Source organism: Canis lupus, chromosome 25, assembly GCF_011100685.1.
Source record: "Canis lupus familiaris isolate Mischka breed German Shepherd chromosome 25, alternate assembly UU_Cfam_GSD_1.0, whole genome shotgun sequence".
In the NCBI taxonomy this organism is placed as follows: Eukaryota; Metazoa; Chordata; class Mammalia; order Carnivora; family Canidae; genus Canis; species Canis lupus.
The window spans coordinates 18,953,567-18,968,183 of NC_049246.1; the positions used below are offsets into that span (position 1 = coordinate 18,953,567).

General features: G+C 50.7%; 1 protein-coding gene across 1 annotated transcript in view; it reads right to left on the reverse strand.

Moving 5' to 3' along the window:
* LOC119865837 overlaps positions 1-5,339 on the reverse strand; it is a 41,429-nt gene extending 36,090 nt beyond the window's left edge. Inside the window, exon 1 of the mRNA XM_038573058.1 lies at positions 4,971-5,339. The gene's annotated coding sequence lies outside the window, so the exon portion shown is untranslated. The remainder of the gene's footprint in view (positions 1-4,970) is intronic.
* Between the last annotated feature and the right edge of the window lie 9,278 nt (positions 5,340-14,617).

The window sequence follows — 14,617 nt, forward strand, 5'->3', positions numbered from 1 at the left end:
GAAAAGGAAAACCAAAGCTGGGGACATCACAATGACTGACTTTGAACTGTACTACAAAGCTGTAATCATTAAGACAGTATAGTATTGGCACAAAAACAAACACACTAATTAATGAAACAGAATAGAAACCCAGTAAAAGACCCTCAACTCTATGGTCAATTCATCTTCAAAAAAGCAGGAAAGAATATTCAATGGAAAAAAGACAGTCTCTTCAATAAATGGTGTTGGGAAAATTCAATATCCACATGCAGAAAAATGAAACTGGACCATTCTCTTACAGCATATGCAAAGATAAACTCAAAATGGATGAAATATCTAAATGTGTGACAGGAATCCACAGATATCCTAGAGGAGAACACAGGTAGCAACCTCTTTGGCCTTGGCTGCAACACCTTCTTGCAAGAGAGGTCTCCAAAGGGAAGGGAAACAAAAACAAAAGTAAACTACTGGGACTTCATCAAGATAAAAATCTTCTGCACAACAAAGGAAACAGTCAAAACTAAAAGAAAACCTACAGATGGGAGAAGATATTTGCAAATGACATATCAGGTAAAGGGCTATTATCCAGATTCTACAAAGAACTTTTCAAACTCAACACCCAAGAAACAAACAATCCAGTCATGAAATGGACAGAAGACATGAACAGACATTTCTCCAAAGAAGACCTACACATGGTCAACAAGCACATGAAAAAATGCTCCCCATGACTTGCCATCAGGGAAATACAAATCAAAACCACAGTGAGATACCACCTCATGCCAGTGAGAATGGCAAAAATTAACAAGACAGGAAACAATAAATGTTGGTGATGATGTGGAAAAAGGGGGAACGCTCTTGCACTGTTGGTGGGAATGCAAGCTGGTGCAGCCCCTCTGGAAAACAGTGTGGAGGTTCCCCCAAGAAGTTAAAAATAGAGCTACCCTAAGACCCAGCAATTGCACTATTAGGCATTTACCCCAAAGATACTGATGTAGTGAAACGCTGGGACACCTGCACCCCAATGTTCATCGCAGCAATGTCCACAATAGCCAAATTGTGGAAGAAGCCAAGATGTCCTTCAACAGATGAATGGATCTTTGTGGTCTATATATACAATGGAATATTACTCAGCCATCAGAAAGGACGAATACCCACCATTTACTTCGATATGAATAGAACTGGAGGGTATTATGCGGAGTGAAATAAGTCAGTTGGAGAAAGACAATCATCATATGGGTTCACTCACATGTGGAATATAAGAAATAGTGAAAGGGACCATAAGGGAAGGAGGGGAAACTGAGTGGGGCAAAATCAGAGAGTAAGATGAACCATGAGAGACTCCTAATTCTGGGAAACAAACTGAGGGTTGCTGGAGAGGAGGAGGGTAGGGGGATGGGATAGCTGCAGGATGGGCAGTGAGGAGGGCACTTGACGGGATGAGCACTGGGTGTTAAATGTTGGCAAATTGAATTCAAATAAAAAAATATAATGGCTGAAAATTTCACAAACTTGATGAAGTTCATTAAACCATAGGTACAAGTAGTGCTAAAGAAATTCATAGAAGATAAATACAAAGAAAAACTACAGAAGGCATTTGTTTCTATGCCTTATAGCTATATTCCCCCCAAACAAAAACAGTGTGGAAATCTTACAAGTACCAGAGAAAATGGATATTTACTTTGTAAGAGCAAATATAAGACTTGTGCAACACTTCTTAACAAAAATAATGAAAGGCAGAGGCCATGGAAGTATATCTTTGAAATGCTAAAAGAAAACAGCTATCAAATTAGAATTCTCTGTTTAGCTAAAATACATTTCAAGGGTAAGCTGGAAAAGAAAATTTTAGACAAAAAAAAAAAAACACTGAAAGATAAATTTTTAAAACCTAATAGCATTTGCAATAACTTCAAAATATATTAACTTCAGGCATATCTTGGAAATATTGTGGATCAAATTCTAGACCACTGCAATAAAACAAATATTGGAATAAAGCAATGCAGAAAAAGTAAATAAAGGAACTCAAATGGATTTATTTGTTTCCCAGCACATATAAAAGTTATATTTATACTAAAAAAAAAAGTTATATTTATACTATAGTCTATTAAGTGTTAATAGCATTATGTCTAAAAAACAATGTATATGCCCTAATTAAAAATACTTTACTGCTAAAAGATGCTAATATAAGCTGGGCTTTTGACAGGTGATAATCACTGATTACAGATCATAACAAATATAGTATTAATGAAGAAGTTTGAAATATTGAGGGAATTACCAAAATGTGATCCAGAGACATGAAGTGAGCAAATGCTGTTGGAAAAATGGTGCCAATAGTCTTGCTCCATGCAGGGTTGCCACAACCTTCAATTTGTAAAAAAATGTGGTATCTACGAAACTCAATAAAGAGAAGCATGATAAAACAAGGTATGCCTGTACCTATTAATAAAGCTAATGAGATGTATAAAAGGGCTCTACTAAGAAATAAAAATTTAAAAAAATCTTATAAGAGTAAAGAAGACATAAATAAAGGGAAAGCTAAGCCATGTTCAAGGACTAGAAGACTAATATAATCCTTTTTCTCCAAAAGGATTTGTTTCTATGCCATCCAATAAAAAATTCCAGCACGTATCTTTTTGGATATGATCTGATTATATAGAAGTCAAAGGCCACAAGAACCAAGACAATCTTTAAAAAGAACAAAGTTGGAACACATATACTACTAAAATTAAGGTTTATTATAAAACTACAATGATTAGGACAGGGTAGTATTTATACTAGGATTGGATAAAAGACTGATGGACAGAATAGAGATTCATAAACAGACTCACATGCATATGGATGTAACTAATGACAAACATGAGTGATCTTTCAATAAAGGTACTATGCCAGTTGGATATCTGTTTGGAAAGAATGAATTTTGACCACTTTTTCTGACCAGGAGAATTCTTGTTCTTTGCTGCTCAGAAAACATTTACTAAAAATACCAGTTCACTAAAAGCACTGAAAATCTGCAAAGTCTGTCTTCTGCTAAGATGACTCTTAAAGACGTGGAGATGATTCTTGTTGGCACGCAATCATGAGGGTTCCAATCCTGGTTCTGCCTCTGTCTGACTGTGAGAAAGTTATTTAAACTCTCTATAGTTTAATTGGCAGATTTATAAAATAGGGATGATAGTAACTGTGCCTATTTCAGAGAGTTGGTATGAGGATCACAAGGACTGGTATTAGGGCAACACTTGCAACAGTAGCTGGCATATGGTAGGTGCTCTTATCAGTGGAGATCTGAGGGCAGCCCTCATTAGGGAACAGGGCTGAGGGAGCCCTCACGGAGGCTAAACATATATGATTTGGACAACTTAAATTTCCTTTTGTTGTATTATCTGGTTACTTTTTCTGCTTGTACTGTGCACCAAGGGGTTCGCACAACAAAAACCATGAGAAAATCACCTCTGAAATGGGGAGAGGTGCAGGGGATCAGCGAGGACCCAGAGGCCACAGCTGAGTCCTGGGTTTATAAAGTCCCTGTGCCCAATCTTGTTGCACAGATTCTAATATGGGTGGGCTTGCCATCACCTCTAAGAGCATACAGCAGTGTCAGAAACACTGGCCAGTCCCAGTGCAAGGTCTCAGCTCCTCCATCAGTTGACTTATCTGCAGCAAGTTGCTGGACCTCTCTGAGCTTGTTTCCTTGTGTTCACTTATTGAAGTCAATGTGACACTCATTTTATCCGTGCACACACACAGGCCCATACAGTGGGAGTCCCGGGCTCACCCATTCTCTCACATACTATAGCTTTAATGTGGTTTTCTGAAACCTTACACTGTTGATCCTCAAAACTTCAGGGGACAGGAGAAATGGTGTATTTGGAGACCATATCTGGAGACAAGAGCAATTATTAGCCAGTGGGGAGGCAGGCAGTGGGCATAGGCAGAGACTCACCAGGCAGAGAGAAAGCAGAGCTCCCACAGGGGAGGCAGCCAGGCTGGCCAGGCTGGGGACCAAAGGTGCCCGCAGGGCATGGTAGGCACTCTCCAGCTGCCCCTGCCTGGCTGCTGTTTCTAAATGTTCCCAATGGGCAGGGCCTGGGGCTGGAAGTCCCGGCTGGACAGTAGTGCCCTACTGGGCAGGGCTGGCTGTGGTAGCTCTCTGTTCCTGGAGGGAAACAGAGGGGAAATTCTGAGCCATGGACTCTAGCTGGGGTATGGAATGAGAAATGGCAGAGTCCAAGGGAAGGATGAGCGTGCTAGTGGGATTCAGGTGGAGTAGGGAAAGGGAGGGGAGATAGCCAAGCCAACAGTGTTTAGGGACGAATCTAGATTGTAAGGAGGACAGTGGAAGCTCTGTGCTTTATTGTATCTACCCTTTCATTCCCCAGCAATAGCCCCGTTAGCCTTCTGTGCACCACACAACCCAAGTCAATCTTTCCCAGCAGACCTGGAACAGCATACCCAGCATTGCTAACACTTTGGGCAGCAGCTTGTCCTATTTTCTGAAACCCGGACTACTGGCTTCAGCATGCTAATCTGTATGATGTGCATAGTTGATAATCTTTAGGTCATTTATTTTTTTTAAAGATTTGTATTTATTTCTGAGAGACACAGAGAGAAGCAGAGACATAGAGGGAGAAGCAGGCTCCTCACAGGGAGCTGGATGTGGGACTCGATCCCCCAACTGGAATCACACCCTGAGCCAAAGGCAGATGCTCAACCGCTGAGCCACCCAGGTGGCTCTTTAGGTCTTTTAAACCTAACATCAAGACAGGTGTGGCACCTACTTTCTCTGAATCCCCTTCACCTGTGTCCTCCCATTATTATTGGGTCATTGTCTATCGGGTGGCTCGCCTAGTTGAGAAAAACAGCAGGCCTGTTCTCCTGCATGCTTCCGGGGGCTCTGTGGGTCCTCCCTACCTGCTGCCTCCTCTCTAGGCTCTGCCTAATGCAACTTGAAGCCCCAGCCCCCTTCTCCTACTCACAGCCAAACTTCCCAAACTCACCCTGGTGGCAGCTGAATCCAGGGGGGCAGGGCTGGCAGGCCTGGGCATCCGGGGCCTGGCTGCGGTAGGTGCCTGCTTCACAGGGGCGGCAGCAAGTCTCTTTGGAGACCCGAAGGCCAGTCTTATTTAGGGCCTCAGAGCCCCCAGGGCACGCACGTGGATGGGCACTGCCCGGGGGGCAGTAATAGGGAAACACACAGCTGCACAGAGACACAGACCCCTAGACTCCAGTTTCATGGTGAGAGGGTCTGTGTGTGGGGCTCTCACCTACTAGCGGGAGTCTCCTCCTCCCTGACCTTCCCAACTCTTGGGCCTCAAGCTGGCTGGGGGAGGGGCAGCTTTGACACTATTCCAGGCAGGGGACTGTAGGTGAAGGTGTCTTCCCGGAGGAGGCTGAGCCATGTCTAGGTGGCCCCACCAGCGGGCAGTGTCCAGGCCTGTGCTCTCTCCCCTCTCACCCTGGCTCTGATTCGGGGACAGTCTGTGTGCTGGGGGTGTCAGTCCTGGGCACAGGATTGAGGTTGCCAAATGAAGTACACTGTGTCCAGTCATATTTGAATTTCAGATAAACAATGAGTAATTGACAGTGAATAAACAGTGAGTGTGAGTACTGCCACATTGCATGGGCTGTATTTATACTAAAAATCTATTTGTTGTTTACCTGAAAGTTATACTCAACCGGATTTTCCTGTATTTTTATTTGCTAAATCTGGTCACCTCACAGGGAATGGCCTTGGAAACGAATGAAGGGCATCTCAGTGGGACTTGCTTCCTCACCCTCCCTTCCCAGGGACAGAGGCAGAGACAGGGCACATGAACGTCCCAGCTGGGAAGCCCAAGCACAGGGTTACCCAGGGCTTATTTCTGGGTCCTGCTATTTGGTCTTGAATCCTCTGGGTCTTGACTCCTCTCTGGAGAGCCCAGAGGCTGAGATACAGGGGGGCCTCACACACACAAACAGGGGAGGGTACTCACAGCTGCCCTGGGCCACTGTAGGTAGAAGAGCCGGCAGGGCAGGCATAGCCCTCGGGGCAAAGTGGGGGGACCCCCGTCTGGGGCCTGCAGTAGGAGCCAGCCCTGCAAGTGACCTCAGCCACAGCACCTGTGAGAGACACAAGCAGACCAAGGCCCACTGGTCTTGGGGGGATCCAGGAAGTGCAGACCCAACCAAGATGCAGGGAGGCTGGGCAATTGGCTTGCTGAGGCAAGCAGGTGGCCATACCATGCCTGTACTGTGCCTGTGCTGATAAGTCCTGCCTGTGCACCCAGCCTGAACCTCAGGGGTGAGGGCACAAGGGATGGGGGTGGGCTGGGGAGGGAGAGAGATGCCAGGCAGTCTCACCTGCAGGGCATTCAGATCCGGCTCTGCAGGGGATCGCAAACACATTTGGGTGACCCCTCAGCTCAGCCTGGGGGCAGTAGTGGCCAGGGGGACAGAGCTCACAGTCTTCTTGTGAGGTTGCCCCTGGCTTTGTCCGAAAGGTTCCAGGTGGGCAGAGAAAGGGATCCCGGGCACCTGGACACCAGTAGCCTGGAGGACACGGGTGGTTTTTGAAGGAAGAGAGACCTGGGGGCAGAAAAAGCAGGCATGGCCAGGAGGCCCCTGAGAGCCTCTCGTCTCGCCTCCACAGCAGTCTCAGCATCCAGCCCAGGGCGAGCCTCTCACCTGGGGACAGGCAGTGGTACCCAGGAGGGCAAGGGAGGCACTCTGCCAGACTCTCGCCTCCTTCCGCAGCCAGATAGGTGTGCTCAGGGCAGGCCTGGGGGGCTCCTGTGCTCGTCTCATTCCCTCCGGGGCAGTAGTGGCCAGCAGGGCAGGGGCGGGGGGCCGGGTCCCCTGGAGAGCAAAGACTGTGCTCACTCTCCATCCTCTCATCCTGCCCAGAGGGCCTCCCTCTGCCCTCCTCAGGACCAGTGCTGTCCGGGCTGCAGGGCAGGTAGCTCACCGGCTTTGCACCAGTGCCCGGCAGGGCAAGGCCCGCATTCCTCTTGCTGCTTGGCTCTGGGGACAGCCGCCACAGTGTGAGGGGGGCACAAGGTGGGTTCTCCACTGCCTTCCGGGCAGTAAAAGCCTGAAGCATATGGGGTCACATTGGGTCTCGTGGCTGCTCCCCCACAGCAGGTCAGGAACAGCATGTGCCCAGGGTGGGCACCAAAGTTGGGAGGTCTGGGTGCCCGTCCTGGTTGCACTTGCTTTTAGGTTTGTCCAGTCAGTAATCTTCTGAATTGAATTAGGTGCATATTCATATCACATACATTTGATGTGTGGAATCATATACACATGCCTATGCAGATAATGTTCGAGGTACAGCACTGGGGCTCAACAATTTTTTATGATTTTTTTAAAGTAAGTTCTATGATGAACATGGGGCTTGGACTCATGATCCTGAAATCAAGAGTCACATGCTCTACCCACTGAGCCAGTCAGGTGTGGGCATCAACTATTTTTAGAGTCTGTTTTTGATTTAAAAAAAAGAAGAAGAAAAAGAAGAATCCTTGGCCCAGGTGGGTGCTGTGGTGACAGCTGAGCAACCTTGCTCTCTGCCTCTTTCCTACTCCAGGGACAAAACACAGGGGTTGTTACCTGGTGGGCACTGCTTGGCGCACAGCTGTCCCCGGGGACATGAGGGCTGAGACTCCTTGGGACCTTGTGTCGGCAGTCCAGAGGTCCCAGGAGGACAGAAATAACCAGCAGGACATTTCCCCCATAGCTGTCCACCTCTAACAGCACAGAGAGGGGAAAGGACTGAGGTCAGGTGGGGTCCTGTTTCAGACCGATTCATTGTGACCCACAGTGTGAAATGCTTCCGATTTCTGTCCCAGGAGAGCACATGAGCATAGCCATGGATATGACAGAAACAAGATGCGATACCTCACTCGGCAATCAAAGAGGGCATAAGGCTGGGCCCAGGGGGCTGGGCCCAGAGCAGAGTTTGAAGTGAGCCCAGCAGGACTCAGGGCTGCCCAGCAGGACAGCGCCTCCGGGGGGAGCTTGGTGGCCCTGCTGCACTCACTGTGAGCACGAGGACAAAGAGGACTGCAGGCATTCTAGCTGCGTCCTGCACTGTCCCCAGGGAGTGCTGGGCTCTGAGAGTCATCAGTTGGATCTCCAACTCTGCTGCACAAAGCAGGCTAGACCTAAGGATGAACTTCCTGAGTACAGGGAGACAATCCTCCAGAAAGAGCATCTGAGGAACTCTCCACTCTCGCCTTTTAAATAGAAAATAATGTGCTTTGAAGCAGGTTTGCCACTACATGAAATGGAGCAACTCTTCTTTTGATGACTCTTCTTCCCAGTCTCAGGAAACTGAAGGTATATGTTTTCATATATGTTGGGAGCTTTCTCTGGACCAGAGATCCCCAAAGTGCTTTCCTTTTGTCTGGCTGCTCTGGGGGAGTTGGGCTGAGGGCTACTTTGAGGGCTGGCCTGTCCCTAAGGTCTTAGGAGAGGCTGGGGAGCCCCCCACCCTGCCCCACCCAGCCCTAGAGGCTGCGAGTCTCTGAATGCCAAGTGCAGAGTTCCTCCAGGGGCTTCTATCGCTACAGCGAGAATATCCCCGTTGTATACATACAGGTCTTACTTATACCACGTAGGTGTAGGACATGCAGGTAGAGTTTGGGTGTCCTGCACCCTGGTCTCTGATTATTCTGTTTCTAGGTACCATATATTGTCTTTCTAGCCCCGAAGATTACAAAAACTATTCTCAATGTAGAAAATTCAGAGGTAGAGTTGGAAGGATGGTTCAGCTTTTCCCAAGTGTATGTGCAGAACTCTGAGATTGACTGGAGGCACAAAGAACTTTGCCTGTAAGGAACTTCCCCATGTTTTTAGGCAGGGACTGAACAGAGCTATTTTTATTTCATTTTGGCCCTCCCTCGGGTTGAATGTATTTATTATTACTATTTCTTACATCTGGGTCTGCACCCATTGTCCCAGCTCTCTTCACCTAATCGTCAGATTTCCCTCCCTGTTCAAGCCTGTGGGGCCAAGTGGGACTGTGGTCTCATAGCTGGCCCTGGCCCCTTCGCACCTTAGGGGCCACATGCACAGCCTGGGGGCTCAGGGCAGGCCTGGCACCTGTTGGGTCTCTTCACCTGGAAGGTGCATGTGGATGGCAGCCTGGGAGGGGAGGGGAATGACTCTAGGCTATTACTGACCTGCAGTAGTCACCAGGGCGACAGACAGAACAGTCAGCCTCTTCCCGGAGGCCTGACACATCTTGAGGAGTGAAGGTTCCTGGAGGACATGGAGGAGGGGACCACGTTCCTGTAGAGAGAGGTTAGCCAGTGAAGATGGGCAGCTGAAGATTCAGATCACATCAGTGCCTGTGGACCCGCCTCCTCTGTGCCAGGGCGGGGGGCACTCATCAGCATCCTGCTGCCCCCACAGTGCTGAGGTTTTCTTTCCTGCTTTCTCAGAGCCTTCAAAATGCTGAAATGGCCATGACTTTAGTCTCTCTGTAGGATTATAGTCCTCTTACAAAAGAGTAACTCCCTAGGGAAAGGTTTCCAGGTAGCAGTGAAACTATGTCGGGGTGAGGGGCTTTAATTGAGCCAATAGGCTCAGGGGTTGGCTTGTGTGTGTCGGACATGGGGCTTTCTGGGACTGAGCTGGAAGCAGGCACTCCACACTATGTACATCTCTCTTGGGACGTCTTCTCCTCCTAGCCACCCTTCCTGCCATGCTCTGCTGCCCGGCCTGGTTGGGTGAGATGTGACTGTGTGGCTCCCTCCTCTCCAGCTTAGAACCCCCACAGCCCCACTGTATGGCTGGCCTGTGTCCTGGGGGCCATCCTCTGGCTTTGCTGGCCTCTGCATTTTCTGGTGTACATGGGCTGTGCTGTGTACACCAGGTGCACCCCAGTGTACACATCTGGAATGGGAAACGAGAGAAGTCCCCCAACACAGAAAAAATTTAAAGAGAGCAGCTGGATCTACTGAAAAAAATTTCTGACCAGGACGGGGAGTAAGAAGCTGAAAGGTGTGAATTTAATTAGGGGAGGCTATGTAAGAGTTGGCATGTCAGCAAGAGCGACTGAGGGTATGGGTGATGGGGCTGGGAAGGCAGGAGAACAGTGCTTCCCCAGAGACCAGCTGTCCTCCGTGTGTGTGTGTGTGTGTGTGTGTGTGTGTGTGTGTGTGTGTGACTAATGCGATATGTAATCACAGGGACAACAGGCCAAGTTCTTTGGACTTGAAATGTAAATATTCTGGGGTGAGAGGTCACTCATTTAAAAGGGGCATATATACATTTTACACCATAGTTACAGGAAGAACTCTTGCAAAGTGTAAATACACAACTCCTAAAATTGGAAGGAAGATTTGTGCAAATGTCTGTAAGACATGGCAAAGACTATGAACTTTTGTGGATACTTGTTTGCCCGGCTGCCTGGGGACAGCATTATGAATGTGTGTGTGCATTTGTGTGTGTGCATTTGTGTGTGCTTGTGTACACTGTGCATCTGTACATGCATATGCATGTGTGAGTGTGTGTGCACTGTGGGTGTGTGAAGACACTTGTGCATGTGTTCACATGTGCATGCGTGAGTTTGGGTGAGGGTGGGCTCGCGTACAGTGTGTTCAGGATGATTGGACCCAAACTCGAGGGGAGCAAACTCGTGGTGACCGGGGCACTGCCTTCTGATGTCTGGGTTCCACTTGTAGCACCCCAACACCACAGCAAAGCCCTTCTCTGTGCAGTGTTCAGGAAGCTGCTCCTAGATTGTTGACCCAGACTGGCCCAGATGATGCTATCTGTTTGCTATCATCCTGGTCCAGGTGCTCACCCTGGCCCCCCCAGGCTGAATGTAAGGAAGAGACAGAACATGGGACATTGGTGAGTCAACAGCTGGAGAAAAGAAGAACAACAGAATGGGGTGAGATGGGCTTGGGGTAGGGATGAGGGGAGGATGAAATCTATGGAGGTGGTCTTCACCATTGACATTTCTAGTGGGAATATAGTGCCTGGCAAACAGCAGGCACTCTATGGGGTGTGAATGAGAGAGATAGAGAGAGAAAGAGAAAGGAAGGAAGGAAGGAAGGAAGGAAGGAAGGAAGGAAGGAAGGAAGGAAGGAAGGAAGGAAGGAAGGAAGGGATACTGGGGAGAAAGATGAAGGACTGGGGTACATGGGTAGTTGAGGGCTCTGGGCTTACCATTTGGGCAGTAGGCGTGTGCAGGACAAAGCCTGGGCATTCTGGTGCCAGGATGTGGGCAGTGAAAGCCGGGTGGACACGAGAGGCAGGTGTCTGAGCCTAGGGAGGGCTGGTACTCCCCTTGGTGGCACGGGGCAGGCCAAGCAGACCCTGGTTGGCAGAAGTGACCCTGGACATTGGACACAAAGTGGCACCTCTGAGAGTCAGGCTGGTGTGGTTGAGTGTTCAGGAGCTCAAGAAGGTCTGTGCATTGTCCTTCCTTCCAGCTGGTTCAGGCCATGGTGACTGAAGTACAGGAGGCCAGGAGGCTGGGAGTGGGGGGTGGGCATTGGAGAGAGAACTTCTGGGAGATGGGAGTTTTGAGGGTCCTCCTACAAGGCACCAAAACCCAGCCTGAGGCGCACCATTGGAGGACTCTAGATTGAATCCTGGGTGGGGATCCCTGGCTTCCCCAAGCCTAGGGAACTGGGCCCCTCCCTGCAGCCCCTGGGGAAGTACCTGAGGGCAGAGGAAAGCCATGGGGCTGGAGGTCCTGAGGTCCCAGGAGCATTCCAGGCCAACCACACAGGAGCTGATAGGAGAGCTTAGGCCCAGGCCAGGGCAGAATGAGCCAGCTGGACAGGGCCCACAGCTTTGCTCAGAGGCACCACCTGGATAGGGAGGCTGAAGCTCACAGGCTCTGTAGGTCCCCACACTGGAGTATCATCCCCCGAGGATAAGACCTTTTCCTTGTTTGCTAGAATGGAGTCTGGCACAACATGTGTTGACTAAAGCAGCCACTGGCTGGAGCCTCCCTAAGGGCACCTCTGTTTTGGGCTGGCCAATGGCACAGCCTGGCATTTTGCAGGCAGAGCCCTGCATTGGGCATAGATCAAGAGATGGAGGAGGGGGCCCTGTCCCTGGGGCAGGAAGCCTTAACATCCACGCCTGGACACAGGCCTGTCCCCCAGAATCAAGTCCACCCTAGTGGGAACCCCAGTGTTGAAGTTGAGACTTTGAAAGGAAAGGAAGCCCCCAGCTGGGAGGGGATGGGAAGGCTTAGGGCAGATGCTCACCTGGGTTGTTCCTCGTTGTCCCCATGGGGCAGGGCACAGGGTACAGAGTCCCCTTGGGGCAGTAGTGGCCTCGAGGGCAAGGTCCATTGAGGGGAAAGGCGGAGTTGCCCTGGGGAGTAGGGGCTGGCAGCCCCCCCATCACAGTAGTAACCAGCTGAGCAGGGCCCTTGGATATAGAAAGACTGGAATTTTAGGGTAGCAACAGAAGCCTTATCAGCTGCCTATGCTATATCTTGCCTCCTTCCTGGTCCCGGCCTGCTGTCTCTAACCCCAGAGAGTCATGGAAATTAAAGTAGGAGGAAGGAAAACAAGGGAGCGCCTAAGGTGTCCTTGGCCCGAGCTGGTGGCTTCCACATGGAGTCCGGGGTGAGGGAGGTTTCTCTAGAAGACAACAGTTGTGGGTACTTGCTGCGCACTAGGCACTGGTCTGAGCTCCTGTCTGTGATGACCACACTCTCCATAGCAAACCGCAAGAGGTGTGCACTGTGCTCATCCCCACTTTACAGGGGATGAGACTGAGGTTAGAGGGGCTCAGTGACTTGTCCAAGGTCACATCTGCACTAAATTCAGACCTAGAATGAGACCTGCTCTTGGCCACAAGGCTGAGGACCTTTAGGGGAGGGAGGGAGGGAGGAAGGGAGGGAGGAAGAAGTAGGGTTTGGGGGAAGAGGTGGCAAGAGGCCACACCCAGGTGGGCGGTCAGACCCGGACCTGTGCTATGGCCCTGCCAAGGAGAGCACAGGGGAGCTATGAGGAGCAGCCAGGACGTAGCTCTGCCCGGTGGCTGCCACTTACCCTCAGCCTGCCTGCTGCCCTCCCCGGGGCAGTATCTCCCTGCAGGACAGGGCTGGCAGGCCCCAGGGGAGAGAGCGCCTTCTTGTGGGTTTAGGGTACCCTCTGGGCAGGGAAGGGCAGAGGATGTCCCTCCTGGGCAGTAGTGACCTGTGGGGACAGAGTATGTGAGTACCAAGCATCCCACCCCATAGTGGCTCCCTGGGCCCTACGACCTCCTAGCGGTCAATGGTGAAGAGGTGAGGGTAGCCCTGAGGGGTGCAGAGAACGTAGCTGAAGGATGTGGAGGACACTGGACAAGTGGCAGAAGAAAGTGTGGAGGGTTAGAATCCAGGCTAGTGGGGTGGGGACTTCAGGGGTTCAGTGCAGGCAGCAAAGGTGTGCGTGTGCGCAGGTGTACGCGTGCACAGGTGTGACTGTGTGCAGGTGTGCCCATGCGCAGGGGTGTGTGTGTGTGTGTGCAGATGTGTGTGGGGGCATCAGCACTGAGGTTTCTACAGTCGTTACTTAGTAAGAGTGAGTGGTTGGGCTCGGGAGCCTGGGAGAGAGTTTCTCGTCCTGGAGACAGTGGGTGTGTGCACCTTACACAGCCCCCCAGAACTCCCTCTCAAGAAATAGCTGCCCAAGGAGCACCCTGACAGGAAGCCGGGCCAGTGGGGCTGCTGAAGTCTCACAAAAGACACAGTGTAGCCTTCTCTGGGGGTGTTGGCTGAGAGGGAGTCAGCTCCCGGAGTGGAGTTCTCAGGTCCTCTGGTCTCACTTTATAGACAGGTTGTGGCTGTCCAAGGACCAGAATGTCCCTCCCTCTATAATCTCCTGGGCACCCCCTGGTAACCTGTGGCACGGACATATGAGGCTGGTCACAAGCCATGTGAGGGAGGGTGCTGGCAACCTCCCAGGCAGGTGTGTCTCCTACAGCACCCTGAGTCCTCCCTCCGCCGTGTGATTGGCCCCATTTTATAGGTGGGTCACTGGCATCCAGGGAAGGCTGAGGGTTTGCCGTCAAGCGTTCACTTGTGGGATAGAGCTGTGCTCTGGGAGCAGCGGTCCCAGCTACATTGAACCCTGAGCGGCGCTGTCCTTTGCAGTCCTGAGAGTGAGTGAGGGCAGAGACTGGCCTGAGGGCATCGGTTACCTTTGGGGCAGGTGGTGGGCTTCACGGTAGCAGCCTTTTGGCAGTAGGTACCTCCTGGACAGGGCAGGCAGGTGTCAGCCCCAGGCAAAGGGCTGAAGGTGCCAGGCTCACAGGGCTGTTCGCTGTGAGCCCCTGGGGGACAGCGGAAACCAGGGGGACATCTGTATCCGTAAGTGCCGTCGGAAGGTGAGGGTACAGCACTGCCTCCCAGGCAGATATACCTGAGGAAACGGAGAACCGTGGCTGGCCCTCCTCGAGCACAACCATGTGGTCCTGGACAGACAGAAGGTGAGAGAAAGGGGTGGCCTTTGGAGCCTTGGGTCAACAGAATTGTGCTGAGGATAAGGCCAGAGTGGCCGCAGCCAGGGGCTGTCCCTGGGATGGAAGGAGGTCCTCTGCCCCTGTGATGGGAAACTGTATAGTAGAGGCTCAGGAAGATCCTGGGAAACGTCAGACATTTTCCAGAACAAGCATGCTCCCTTCTCCAAAATTTCTCCATCCTCAAGGCCCC